General features: G+C 38.5%; 1 protein-coding gene across 2 annotated transcripts in view; it reads left to right on the top strand.

Annotated features, from left to right (window-relative positions):
• Positions 1–5,375: 5,375 nt before the first annotated feature.
• LOC147109187 (protein SIX6OS1-like) overlaps positions 5,376–14,565 on the top strand; it is a 232,393-nt gene continuing 223,203 nt past the window's right edge. The window contains exon 1 of one of the 2 annotated variants that reach the window (XM_086002859.1): positions 5,376–5,478. The gene's annotated coding sequence lies outside the window, so the exon portion shown is untranslated. The remainder of the gene's footprint in view (positions 5,479–14,565) is intronic. The other variant, XM_086002857.1, reaches the window with a different exon arrangement.

A 14,565-nucleotide genomic window follows, 5' to 3' on the forward strand; every position in this document is an offset into this window, starting at 1 on the left:
TGCTTCCAGTTAGAAAACATAAATCTGAAGTTTTGATATCCCTTTTGGAGACAAAAAAAATCAGGTTTGGTTGAAATTAAAAGCCTTCTCAAGGCACGTGTTTATATTATTTTCACCGTTCTATACAGTTGAGCTGAAGATATCCCTTCCAGCCACTTCGAGTGATTTCCGAGGTTGTGGAAATGCCTTCAGTGCACTAAACTATTGTACAATCCAATACGAGTCGCTGATGCATGAACGCCAAGCGCCTAGTCTGATGGCAGCTGTTTCAGCTGTAACAAAGTCAGTTTTTAAAAAAATATATGAAACCACAGTTTAAAAAGGACTCAACCTGCTAAGAGCAAAGTAATGCACCGTGGCAGAATGACGGTTTCGGGTTCAGGGTGGTGGTTTTCAAAGAGGATAAAGATTATTTTTTTCACCAAAACTAACAATTATTGAATCGCGCGTTTTATTTCTCATTTCATTATCACGTAGCAAGCAAACATCTTCCTATACGAACTCTGAGATGGTACTAAATATATTTTCTCTATTTTGTTTTCTGTAGTATTTTCACTGCAAAACACTTCAGTGGGATTATGCGGATCGATGTAAGCACTGCTTCTTCAAATAAACAGAATGAGCATGTTTTAAAGTACAGAGGATATACTGGTTCATATGAACCGCATTTATTACGGAAATGGCCTTTAATAATGCAACAGTTGCAAAATATTTTATATGTATCAAGAAATATGTAAAATGTGCTATATACACCTTGTTTGTACTTTTCATCTCTCTCAGAATTGTTAGGCATACACAAGGTATTTGTCGATTAAAGGCATTCTGCAATGATTGTACTGCGTAGGTTATTGGTATTGTTAGTATTTTTAATATTATTGGATTACGATGTGTTAAGAATTGACATTCTACACCTTTTTATTGTCTACATTATTTCCACATGTTTACAATCAATGCTGTAGCAGCCAAGCAAATAAAATGCTCTCTGTACAGACTTGTCAGAAAGCATCAATTTAATCTGCTATAATACGTGACATTGCGGGCCAGTTTACGCCAGGAAGCTTGTAGCAATAGAGCATCCCAATATAAATGTTTCTGCGCGGTACAAAGATATTCCAAATCGCTGAACTGAATTTATCGGTGCACATTGGTACGTCGCCATTGCTCAGTTGTGTTTCTGCACAAACAATTGAAAACATTAAAGGTGAGGATTATTTAAAGATGCATGGATGTATGTTCGCCATACAACAGTCTTGATGTTGTCTATCAGTATCATTCAAGAGACCACAATGGAATATATATATACCTTATGTGATCTAGTTATCCGAAACCGCTGAGCCCATCTTCATTAGTAAAGATAGCTACCAAAACAGCGCTGGACAATACTCAATTATAGCAATGTCTTTCGGCGCAATTATAAATTAAATGTAGAATAAATTATTTAACTAAAACATCAATTTATGGTATTAGCAACTCATCATATGGCGCGGAATGGTGTTTATTTTGTTTGATAACGCTCCTGTGAAGCGCCTTGGGACATTTTACTATGTCAAAGGTGGTATATTAATGCAAGTTGTTATTGTATGTATGCATTTTTCTTTTCAACGGATTTGGAAAATACAGTCTGACAGTTTTTGGAAACTATGTGCACCGGTACATTTTACATATATGGAATATCATTTGTAAAGATCTGCATTATTTCATTGTGGTGGGGGGAGGGGGCTCAAATACATATACATAGCTGATTGGGCTCCAATCTTGGATGACTTGTACAGTTCAACTGGAATAACAACATAGTATCGCAAGAATATTCTGCTCGATATGGATAACTATCTGTTAATAACACGTTAATGATGAAATATAAGACTGATGAATTCTCTATGGATTTATCGGGAAATGTGTCTTGATTGTAGTAGATTCTACTTCACCGGCTTAAATAACATATATTTATAACTACTGGCTTTCGAGGATGCCAAAAATGAATTTGATACCTGCCAGTTTATAAAGGATAATAATTTTAAGCATATTTGTGTAATCTCAGAAAGCATTCTACTGCTGCAGCTGCGGGGCAGATTATTACAGTGGGAAATATCTCGGTCTTCACCAGGAATGGCTAATCAACAACACCACACATATACAGCGCTTCGTTATATTCATTCTCGGGATCTGGGCCTCGCTGGCAAGGCCAGCATTTATTGCCCATCCCTAGTTGCTCTGAGAAGGTGCTGATAGAACTGAATGGCTTGCTAGGCCACTTCAGATGGCCAAATGTAAGAAGTCACACGACACCAGGTTATAGTCCAACAGCTTTATTTGAAATCACAAGCTTTCAGAGCGCTGCTCCTTCTTCACCTGAAGAAGGAGCAGCGCTCTGAAAGCTTGTGATTTCAAATAAAGCTGTTGGACTATAACCTGGTGTCGTGTGACTTCTTACATTTGTCCACCCCAGTCCAACTCCGGCATCTCCACACCATCACTTCAGATGGCAGCTAAGAGTTCATTAACCAGGTTGGTGTGGGACTGGAGTCACATATAAGCCAGACCTGGTAAGAACGACAGGTTTGCTTCCCTGAAGGACATTAGTCAACTATTGAAAATGCTGGAAAAACTCAACTATTGTTCGAGTTGGGGTTTTACGACAATCCGACAGCTTCATGGTCACTTTTACTGACCAGCGTTTTATTTCCAGAAATTTCAAAATTCGCAAACTACCACCACAGATTTATTTGGTTAGAAATAGGTACTTTTTTTTATTAGGACTACAACGAGCACAGAGTAGGTTTTCTAATCCTCATGAAATAATCTGAGGCAGCCTTTACCTGGTTTCAGAAGTGTTTGAATGAGGAGAGATTGGGTCGATTGGGCTTATACTCGCTGGAGTTTAGAAGAATGAGAGGGGATCTCATTGAAACTTATAAAATTCTAACAGGACTATGGTGTGGAGATGCCGGTGTTGGACTGGGGTGGACAAATGTAAGAAGTCACACAACACCGGGTTATAGTCCAACAGTTTTATTTGAAACCACAAGCTTTCGGAGCGCTGCTCCTTCGTCAGGTGAAGTGGAGAGATGCCTATAGACACAGATTATATAGTCAGAGAATAATGCCAGATGATTACAGGTAATCTTTCTAACTGCCATTTATCACACCTCGGCAGAGAGATAATCACAGCAATCAAAGGTGTGAATGGTGTCCAAACAGGTCAGTCAGGAAAACACTACATCAAAGAACAATGAAGTGGGGTCACAAGGGGTAAAATGTTGCAGATGCTGGGGTTGCCACGGCAACCTCTGCAAGACATGCCAGATCATCAACACAGATACCATCATCACACATGAGGACACCACCCACCAGGTACATGGTACATACTCATGTGACTCGGCCAACGTTTTCTACCTCATACATTGCAGGAAAGGATGCCCTGGAGCATGGTACATTGGCGAGACCATGCAGACACTGCGACAACGGATGAACGGACACCGCGCAATAATCGCCAGGCAGGAGTGTTCCCTCCCAGTCGGGGAACACTTCAGCAGTCAAGGACATTCAGCCTCCGATCTTTGGGTAAGCATTCTCCAAGGCGGCCTTCGAGACATACGACAATGCAAAATCGTAGAGCAGAAACTGATAGCCAAGTTCCGCACTCATGAGGACGGCCTCAACCGGGATCTTGGGTTCATGTCACGCTACATGTAACCCCACCTGACGTAGGGTCATCCAGACTCGAGTCATCGTTGGCTTGTTCTCTCTACACAGATGCGGCCGGACCTGCTGTGATTTCCAGCAAAGAAAATATTTTTTGTCTGTTTTTTGTTTTTCATACAGACCCCAGCATCTGCAACATTTTACCCCTTGTGACCCCACCTCATTGTTCTTTGATGTAATGTTTTCCTGACTGACCTGTTTGGACACCATTCACACCTTTGATTGCTGTGATTATCTCTCTGCCGAGGGGTGATAAATGGCAGTTAGAAAGATTACCTGTAATCATCTGGCATTATTCTCTGACTATATAATCTGTGTCTACAGGCATCTCTCCACTTCACCGGATGAAGAAGCAGCGCTCCGAAAGCTTGTGATTTCAAATAAAACTGTTGGACTATAACCTGGTGTTGTGTGACTTCTTACATCTAACAGGACTTGACAGACTAGATGCAGGAAGGATGTTCCCAATGGCCGGGGAGTCCAGAACCAGGGGTCACCATCTAAGGATAAGGGGTAAGGCATTTAGGACAGAGATGAGGAGGAATTTCTTCACCCAGAGAGTGGTGAACCTGTGGAATTCTCTACCACAGAAGGCAGTTGAGGCCAATTCATTAAATATATTCAAGAAGGAGTTAGATATATTTCTTAGGGCTAAAGGGATCAAGGGATATGGGGAGAAGGCAGGGACAGGGTACTGAACTTGGATGATCAGCCGTGATCTCATTGAATGGTGGAGCAGGCTCGAGGGGCCGAATGGCCTACTCCTGCTCCTAACTTCTATGCCATATTGGATATCCTCAAGTGTGGTTTTGTAGGAAAAAGCAGTTTCTCATTAAATTTTGAAAATTTTCCCTAAATTTCAATCTGAGGGTTGGCGAACTATTGTACAATTAAAAGTAATCACATCAATACCCCTCTGTAATTAAAATCCATATTTAATGTTTTTGACAGACAGCATTACTGCTGATAGTGTCCGAAATCGCAAGTATGGCTTGACACACCTGACAGACATTGTCCACCAACAATATCACAGCTAATGTCAAATTGCACAAAAGGTTCCCCATAGGGAGATCTGTATCTTAATAACTGATAGATAATAAATGCATGCAAGAAATCTGGTCTCTCCACTCGAAACCCTCAATAATTTTTATTCCCAGAAGATTAACAGTGCAATCCTCTCAACCTAACTTTTATTTTAAGAGACACAGCATTCAAAACTCTTCACAAAGCTGAGCAGGACTGGAAATGGGACATTACACTACAGCTACGTGATAGCATACATAATCCAAAGGTCACTTTTTAATTATCCAGCTAGCCATAGATCTGGTTTAAGAAGTACTAGGAGTTCTATGTCCGAGATGACTAAAGTTCTGGCATACTGTAATATAGAAAAAATATTAAGAGAACCCCCGCTCCTCCCATCACTTTATCTATTTATATATTGCTGAACATGCAAACACTTTTCCAATCTTGTCGCTTGATCCTGCGAACAGTGACTCTTATATTGTAAAATACAAATATTGTTTAGAATCGAGTCTGCGTTTCAGGAAACTGACATCGATTTCAGCATTGTTCTCCGCAGCCTCTGATGTCGTAGCAAACGCATCAGCCGCCCCGCCTTTTAATTTGTTGCCCCCTTCCTTTATGGTCGGCAGATCGCCACCATTCCCAAGCAGATGCAAATCATGCGACCTACCCCCAGGCGTTTACCGCCAAGCTCCAAGACCACCTATAAATATGTTATACTTGGGACTGCAACAGCCTAAATATTTCACAGTAAGTACTTCCATCAATGGAACTAAGTTCGAAGGATACCTGGTATTGAGGGTCTGAGAAAGTAGTTCAAGTCATCAAGTTATACAGTGGATGTTAACTAATAATCACAGAACAATTTTTTCAAATTAATTCTATGGTTACCTTAGTGTAATTAGAAAAGTACGCTATTGTATTAATCTTCGGAATGTGCAATTTCTGCGCTATTATTCCTATCTCACACTATGGAATACTACTAAATATCACTGTTATATTTTTATTAGTTTTACATATTTAAACTCACATATACTGCTGTCTTTGGTGTGTTGATATAAACATTCATGTAGAAAACCGTATATTTCTGCAAGTAAACTGTACTTTGTTGTTTTTTTGTAATTACTGAAATATTTCAAGTAAAAGGCAAGCGGTAAACGTGCTGTTTTATGAATCCCAGTTTTCCGGAAAATGCATCCAAGCAGCCTGACCGCTAACATTTAGCTTCCATGTCACTTTAATCTGAAATTATCTTCAACTTCCTTCCAAGCATGGATTGCGGCGTGTTACGAAAATAACTATCACAGATAATAAATACATATACCAAAAATGTTTATTCAACTGAAAACCCAATAAATTATTCTGATTTCAGTGAACATGTATTATCTTCTGCACAGTCGTCTGAAAACGTTAGAATCCGCGATTCTAAATCAGTTGGAAAAAATGCTGGGGCAACCATGGAAACATTAATTTAGATCATATTTTATACAGACGCGCTATTTCGGAAATATAATACGATGCGTTCTGTTCCTGATTAAAACACTTAGAAATGGCATATTTCCTGATTGAACGCTAATTACAAAAGTGAACGCCGAAAATATCTCAATTAATTTCAGCTAGCATATCCTTAATTTTCTTTAAGAAAATAAATGTAAAGAAAACAAGAACGGCATATTAGTCATTTTCCTCTCTTTTCAACCCTGGTGGTGATTGGCCTTGGCTTTTTCACTTTTATCATTGAAAGAAACTTTCAGTACAAGGGTAATAGTTGGAAGTTCATCGCTTTGCATTCCCAGATAAAATCGGTGTTACTTCATAATTCCATTTCGAAGTGTGTACTATCAGAAGTTCTTTTTATTTTCTTTGGGTAAAACATGGAAAAGGTGTTTCATTTCTCAACACTGAGCAGGAAAATGCCCTCAAACTTAAAAAGGAAATAACTCTTTCAGTTAAATACCAAATCTATTTTTGAGATTACCATTACATATTTGAGTTTTGCAGAGCAGTAATCTGCTGTATTGTCTGTACAGAATAATCTTCGCCCTTTAGTCAATTAGTTGTCATTTACAAAGAGGTTAATACGTGTCTAAACAGCACATCGCTTCACAGATATAGCATTATGTCTTCTCTTTTAAGGGCTATGTTGAAAGACAGACAAAAATTATCTATAGCCAAATCCCACTCAACAGAAATAACTCTATCTCTGTTAAGCAACCTTCTGGACTAGTTTTCATATCTTTACAGAATATTACTAACTCAGAGTCACATTTTTTGGCATCTCTTTTAGCGGAGCAGCTTTGCATACTGCTGTTCCCAATTGTTTGACTTCATAATAAGAATAAGAATAATAATCAACTTTATTGTCATTGTTAGTGCACACGTGCAGTACAATGAAATGTAGGCTTGCGGCTCCCGAGAGTGTACATTTAGATTAAGACATTTAAACATTCAACATTCATTTGGCTTGTAATACATTAACATAAACATAATAAAGTGCATTGGCAGATGTGCAGGCTTTAGAGTTTATTTGTGGAGTTCAGTAGGATGACAGCCCTGGGAAGTCATTCTAAGTCATTTTGTTTTCGAAAGGACATATGCTTTTCTTTCTATCTATCTATCTATCTATCTATCTATCTATCTATCTATCTATCTATCTATCTAATTAGAAAGCTCTGCATCTAGCATTCATCTGGAATGTGCAGGAAAATGTCGTACTTGAAAGTGCCATACATGTAAACTGTAGATCACATTTGAAAGTATTGCATATGGTAAGTGTTAATCGCACTTGGACCTGATTGACTCATATTATTATCATTAAAAAACAACAAATCACTGTTTCACTAAGGCTGTCGTGGGCTCTTGATGACCACAAGCCACATTCCAGGTCCACAACTACCATTGGTGGTCTCCTAGTGAATCATTGAATCATAAGTTAGTAATTATTTAAAAATTTACAGATGCACAAAACCTGGATATTGGTTTACTGGAGTGCTTTGATTGTGTTTACATAATGGTGACCAAGGAAGCGCAAAAAGATTACTGTGCTAAAATGATTGCCTGATTGACTTCTCTGAAGGGAATGTGAAGTTTCATAAATAATAAAAATCAATGGACCAGGTAAATTTAATTCATTTATCCATCTGTTATCCTTTGGTTCCCTTATTCGCTAATTCAGGACCCTTTCAAAATAAGGATTTTTTTTGCATTAGGTGATAGTTTCATCTGCAAATTAATGCTCTTATGGAGGAATTTATTCTAAATTTTAACGTATCCAATGACTTATTCATTTTTAAAGCATTTTCTCTCATCCTACATTCGCAATTCAGGTAAAAAGCTATTTACTCACCTCATTATTTAAAAAGTATGAAGCATATCTTCCCTCACTCCTTACTTTATTCATAGTTTTTTTGCCAATAATTATAGAATTTCTATGATAAATATCTCTTTACCACACTCAAACTTGGAATGTATTTTTGTTGTTCACATTATTCATAAATGATTTAGAGGAAGATACTGTAATATTTGTATAGAGCTACTATTTAGGACATCTTAAAATTATTTTTTAAATGTGCACTGTGAAATTTTGCAATATATTGATCTTTATATTTGGTATAATGTGATGGTACAACTTTGAGACTTTCTACTTTATGAATTGAGTATGTGGTTTTTTGTTTCTCTATGCCTTCCTGTATCCATATATTCTTCAATTTAGTAAAATGTTCTTTTTAACATCCATTACAAAAACAAAGAAAATGAGTGTGGTCTAGGTCAGTGCACTAGTTTCACAGCAGGATCCAGGAGATTCTGCAATATTTTAGAAATGAAGGTAGTTAAAAGCAAAAGTTTATCCCAAACATCAAAAGAAAATTGCAACTGGAGCATGGGTGACAGAGACCATTCCCAACCAAAAATGTACAATTCCCAGCATTTCTCTAGTGGGCAGTAACCATGATTAACATACCTAAACCAAATGTACAGATATATATGATCAATATAATGACTTTTATCATCAAAGAATATCATGGCAAGTGCAACATATCTGCCTGTTCAGGTGGACATAAAAGATCCTTAGGCACAACATGAAGAAGACCAAGGGCCAGTGTCCTGGCCAACATTTATTCCTCAACTGACAATGCCAAAACAAATTAAGTGATCATGATCACGATCACATTGATGTTTGTGAGACCTCACTGTCTACAAATTGACTGCTGCTGCATCTGCCTATATAACAACAGTGACTGCACTTCAAAAATAATTAATTGGCTGTGACATACTTTGGGACATTCTGAGGAAATAAAGGTACTATATAAATGTAAGCTCTTTCTTTCTTTAATATTGTGGATGCTGAAAGACAATCTACCATCAACCAAATAACTCACTACCCATTTATCTGGATCAAATCGTTATCAAAATGCCTGGTCCGAAGTAAGCCATAGTATAATAAAACCCACAAGGGAGGCACAGTGTTAGATTAATCAAATAGGTCAATCTATATTATATTGGTTTGGATGCCAGAGATAAATTAACTTCTTGGTTTTATCAATTATTGACAGAAAGTACAAGCAAATCTGTATACTCACAAGTAGGATACCCATCAGGTCTGTGAACATTTTACCCCTCAGCACAGAATACCAAAGAACTAATGAAATTTGTCCACATTTATTCATCCCCAGGGACAGTGTCTAAGCAAGGTCAGATGATTTGCTCTTAACCTATCAATTCTGAGATTATTGTCATGCGATCCTTGTGTGTCATATACTACTGCACCAGTAGGCGGCAATGCTGCACCACACGTTCCACATTCTCATTGGAATGTAAAGGGACTCTTGTCAACAGCACCTCATCTTCCGATTAGGCACTCTGCAGTCTTCCGGACTCAATATCGAGTTCAACAATTTCAGATCATAACCTCAGCCCCTATTTCATTTTTTCTTGAAATTTTTCCACTCCTTTCCCCCCCCCTTTCCTTTTGTTTCTCTCTCACACCTGGCAGCTGTCTCTTGCCCTGCCAGTACACTTTACACCTAATCTCAGCCTATTACCATCTCGTCTAGTTTCTAATACCTTTTATTGTCTCTTTTTTTACTTCTTTTGTTTCTTTTATTCTTTTGTCCGATCGCAGCCCTGCCTCTGATCTATCTTTTCTTTCCAGTTTTGAAGAAGGGTTCGACCTGAAACGTCAACTCAAATTTCTGTCCACGGATGTTGCCTGACCTGCTGAGTTTTTTCCAGCATTTTCTGTTGTTATTGAAGATAAGATAATATTGCATGTAAACAGTCACACCTTTCCCAGGATCTCAGCAAATTAATCCTAGACATGCTGTCTCCAAACTAGGCTATAATTCTTTACACAAATCCTTTGATACTTCTTAAATTCCATTAAAGTTGCACCTCCTGCATTCTTAGCTTTGGCTTGCAAAATCCTAATCATAGATTGATATAGCACAGAAGAAGGCCATTTGGCCCATCGTGCTTCTGCCAGCTCTTTGGTAGAGCTATCCAATTAATCCCACATCCCTGCTCTTTCCCCAAGGAACTTGGAAAGGGTGGGGGGTAAATCCAGTTGTTGTGGTGCATGTTGGAATAAACAACATAGGTAGAAACAGGGAGGAGGTCCTGCTGAAAGAGTATCAGGAGCTAGGCTCTAAATTAAAAAGCAGGAGCTCGACGATAATAATCTCTGGATTATTGCCCGAGCCACGTGCAAATTGGTATAGAAGCAGACAGATCAGGAGAATTAACATGCGGCTAAAGGGCTGGTGTGGGAAAGAGGGGTTCCATTTCATGGGACACTGGCACCAGTTCTGGGACAGGAAGGAGCTGTACCAATGGGACAGGCTACACCTGAACCGGAATGGGACCCATGTCCTTGCAGAAAGGGTAAAAAGGGAGGTGGCAAAGGCTTTAAACTAGTAAGATGGGGGAAGGGATCTACAAGAAATGTAACCAGTCTAAATATAAACAAAACAGAAAAAGAGAGCATAGGAAAGAATAAAGTAAGGGAGGACATTGATGGGAAGGGAATAAATAGCGTTATAGAACAGGAGTCTAAAAAGATGGTTAAACATAAAGTGAGAGGAAATCCTATTAAAATGAGTTAACCTGTCTGTACAGCAATGCACACAGTGTCCGTAATAAAACAGGGGAGCTGGAGGCAATCATGCATTGCAAGGAGCCAGACATAGTAGGGATTACTGACACATGGCCACAGAAAAATCAGGACTGGGAATTAAACATTGCAGGGTATAACATAGTTAGAAAAGATAGGGAGGTAAAAAGGGGAGGTGGAGTAGCTGTACTTATTAGGGATAACATAATGACAGTAGAAAAAAGTGACATGGCTATCAGCATGACAAAAATAAAATCCATATGGATAGAGATAAAAGATAATAAAGGATCAATCACACTAATAGGCGTAGTCTACAGACCCCCTAATAGTGGAAGGGAGGTGGAGGAAGAAATATGCAGACAAATTAGGGAAATGAGTAAAAAACATAGAATAATAATCATGGGGGATTTCAACTACCCTGACAGAAGAGGTAGGTAAAGGGGATAAGGGAATGGAGTTCCTACAATGTGTACAGGACTCCTTTCTAGCCCAATATGTAAAAAGCCCAACAAGGGAGGATTCGCTATTGGATCTAGCAATGGGGAATGAACCAGAGCAGATAAAAGAAGTAAAAATAGGGGAACATCTAGGCAATAGTGACCATAATATAATATGCTTTAAGATAATAATTGAGAAGGACGTAAGTATGACAAAAACCAGGTTAATAGATTGGAGAAAAGCTGATTTTGAGCAGCTGAGAATAGAACTTGGGAAAATAAAATAGGCAACAATATTGGCAAACAATGATGTAGAATAGCAATGGGAAACATATAAAACAGTGTTCAACAGAGTGCAGGAACAATATATTCCGCTAAAAGGAAAGAACAAACTAAACAGTAATGAGACTCCATGGATGAATAAAGCCATAAGGGAACAATTGAGAGTAAGGTGCATGGATAGCAGGGGAGCGCATGATAAGGGAGAATATGAGATTAGGAGAAAAGTCAAAAAAACAATTAGGAAGGCAAAGAGGAACTATGAAATTAAATTATCAAGGAGCATAAAACAAAATAGTAAAATATTTTACAGGCACATCAATAAAAAAGGAAGTTTGGGATGGGAATAGTGCCATTAAGGGATAGACAGGATAATACCACAGGTAATGTTAGAGAGATGGCAGAAATATTAAATAATTATTTTCCTTCCGTATTTACCAGGGAGATAGAACAGGTGGACCTGACATTGGATGATGAGATTAGTAATGAGATAAGTGCATTTAAAATAAAAAGAGGGGATATATTAAATAAACTAATCAAACTCAAAGAGGATAAATCCCCTGGTTGCATCCACAGATTTTAAAAGAATCTAGGGAAGAGATAGCAGAGACATTATTAAACATATTTAATAATTCATTAGAAAAAGGTGTAGTGCCAGAAGACTGGTGGATAGCTAATGTAATACCAATACTAAGAAGGGGTATAGAACATGTCCAGGGAATTATAGATCAGTCAGCTTAACATCGGTGGTAGGAAAAATAATGGTATCCCTACTAAAGGAGAAAATAGAAGAACATCTAGAAACCAAAAATATGATAAGGAATAGTCAGCATGGATTTCAAAAGGGAAAGTCTTGTTTGAACAACATCATTGAATTTTTTGAAGAGGGAGCAGAGAGAGTAGACAATGGTAATGCAGTAGATGTAATTTATCTAGATTTTCAAAAGGCCTTCGATAAGGTACCCCATAATAGACTGATAAACAAGGTCAGAGAATGTGGAGTCAGGGGACAAGTAGCAGAATGGATAGCTAGCTGGCTTCAAGACAGAAAGCAGAGAGTAGGGGTAAAGCGGCAGAAGTTGGGTAGTGGTGTTCCGCAAGGATCAGTGCTGGAACCACAGTTGTTCACAATTTACGCTAACGATTTAGACTTTAGAATCAAAAACACATTTTCTATATTTGTGGATGACACCAAATTGGGGGGGGAGGGGATAATCAATACTGAGGAGGACTGCCACAAATTACAGGAGGACATTAATAAACTTGCAGAATGGGCATATAATTGGCAAATGAAGTTCAACACAGATAAATGTGAGGTATTACATTTTGGTAGGGAGAATAGGGAGGTCACTTATTACTTGGAGGGTGCGAGTCTAGGTGGGGTAGAGGAACAAAGGGATCTTGGAGTACAAATACACAAATCATTAAAAGTTGCGACACCGGTTAGCAATGCCTTAAAAAAAGTAAACCAAGCACTAGGGTTTATTTCTAGAGGGATAGAATTAAAAAGTAGTGAAGTTATGCTAAACCTGTATCGAACCTTGGTTAGACCACACTTAGAGTACTGCGTACAGTTCTGGTCACCATATTATAAATAGGATATACAGGCACTGGAGAGGGTGCAGAGAAGATTTACAAGGATGATACCAGAAATGCGAGGGTATACATATCAGGAAAGAATGAACAGGCTGTGTTTCTTTTCTCTTGAAGAAAGAAGGCTGAGCGGTGACCTAATAGAGGTCTTTAAAATTATGAAAGGTTTTGATAGAGTGGATACAAAGAGAATGTTTCCACTTGTGGGGAAGAGCATAACTAGAGGCCATCAATATAAGATAGTCAGCAAGAAATCCAATAGGGAATTCAGAAGAAACTTCTTTACCCAATGAGTGGTGAGAATGTGGAACTCGCTACCACAGGGAGTGGTTGAAGCGAATAATATAGATGCATTTAAGGGGAGGCTAGACAAGCATATGAGGGCGAAGGGAATAGAGGGTTATGCTGATAGATTTAGATGAGGAAAGGACGGGAGCAGGCTCGAGTGGAGCATGATCGCCGGCATGGACTGGTTGGGCCGAATGGCCTGTTTCTGTGCCGTATATCCTATGTAATCCTATGTATAATTGTTTTCCCTTCAAATATTTATCTAATCCCCTTTTGAATGTTACTATTGAATCTGTTCCCAACACCCTTTCAGACAGTCCATTCCAGATCACAACAATTTCCTCATGTTGCCACTGGTTCCTTTGCCAATCACCTTAAATCTGTGTCCTCTGGTTACCGACCCTTCTGCCACTAGAAATAGTTTATTTATTTACTCTTATTAAAAACATTAACTATTTTGAATGCTTCTATCGAATCTCCTCTTAACCTTCTCTGCTCTAAGGCAAACAAACCCAGCTTCTCCATCTCGCCACATAACTCATCCCTGGTACCATTCTAGTAAATCTTGTCTGCACCCTCTCCAAGGCCTTGACATCCTTCCTAAAGTGTGGTGCCCAGAATTGAACATAATACTCCAGTTGAGGCCTAACCAGTGTTTTATAAAGGTTTAGCATAACTGTCTTGCTTTTGTACTCTATTCCTCTATTAATAAAGCCAACGATTCCATATGGTTTTTTAACAGCCTTCTTAACTTGTCCTGCCACCTTCAAAGATTTGTGCACTTACACCCCCAGGTCTCTCTGTACTTGTACCCCCTTAAAAATTGTACCATTTATTTCATATTACCTCTCCTCATTCTTCCTACCAAAATGTATCACTTCACAATTTGTTGCATTAAATTTCATCTGCCACGTTTCTGCCCATTTCACCAGTCTGTCTATGTCCTCCTGAAGTCTGTTACTATCCTCCTCATTGTTTACTACATTTCTGAGTTTTGTAATATCTGCAAACTTTGAAGTTATGCCCAGTATACCCAAGTCCAAGTCATTAATATATATCAAAAAGAGCAGTGGTCCTAATACCAACCCCTGGGGAACACCACTGTATACCTCCTTCCAGTCTGAAAAACAA

This window comes from Somniosus microcephalus, chromosome 12, assembly GCF_052327205.1.
Source record: "Somniosus microcephalus isolate GS21.2 chromosome 12, FLI_Smic_1.0, whole genome shotgun sequence".
Classification (NCBI taxonomy): Eukaryota; Metazoa; Chordata; class Chondrichthyes; order Squaliformes; family Somniosidae; genus Somniosus; species Somniosus microcephalus.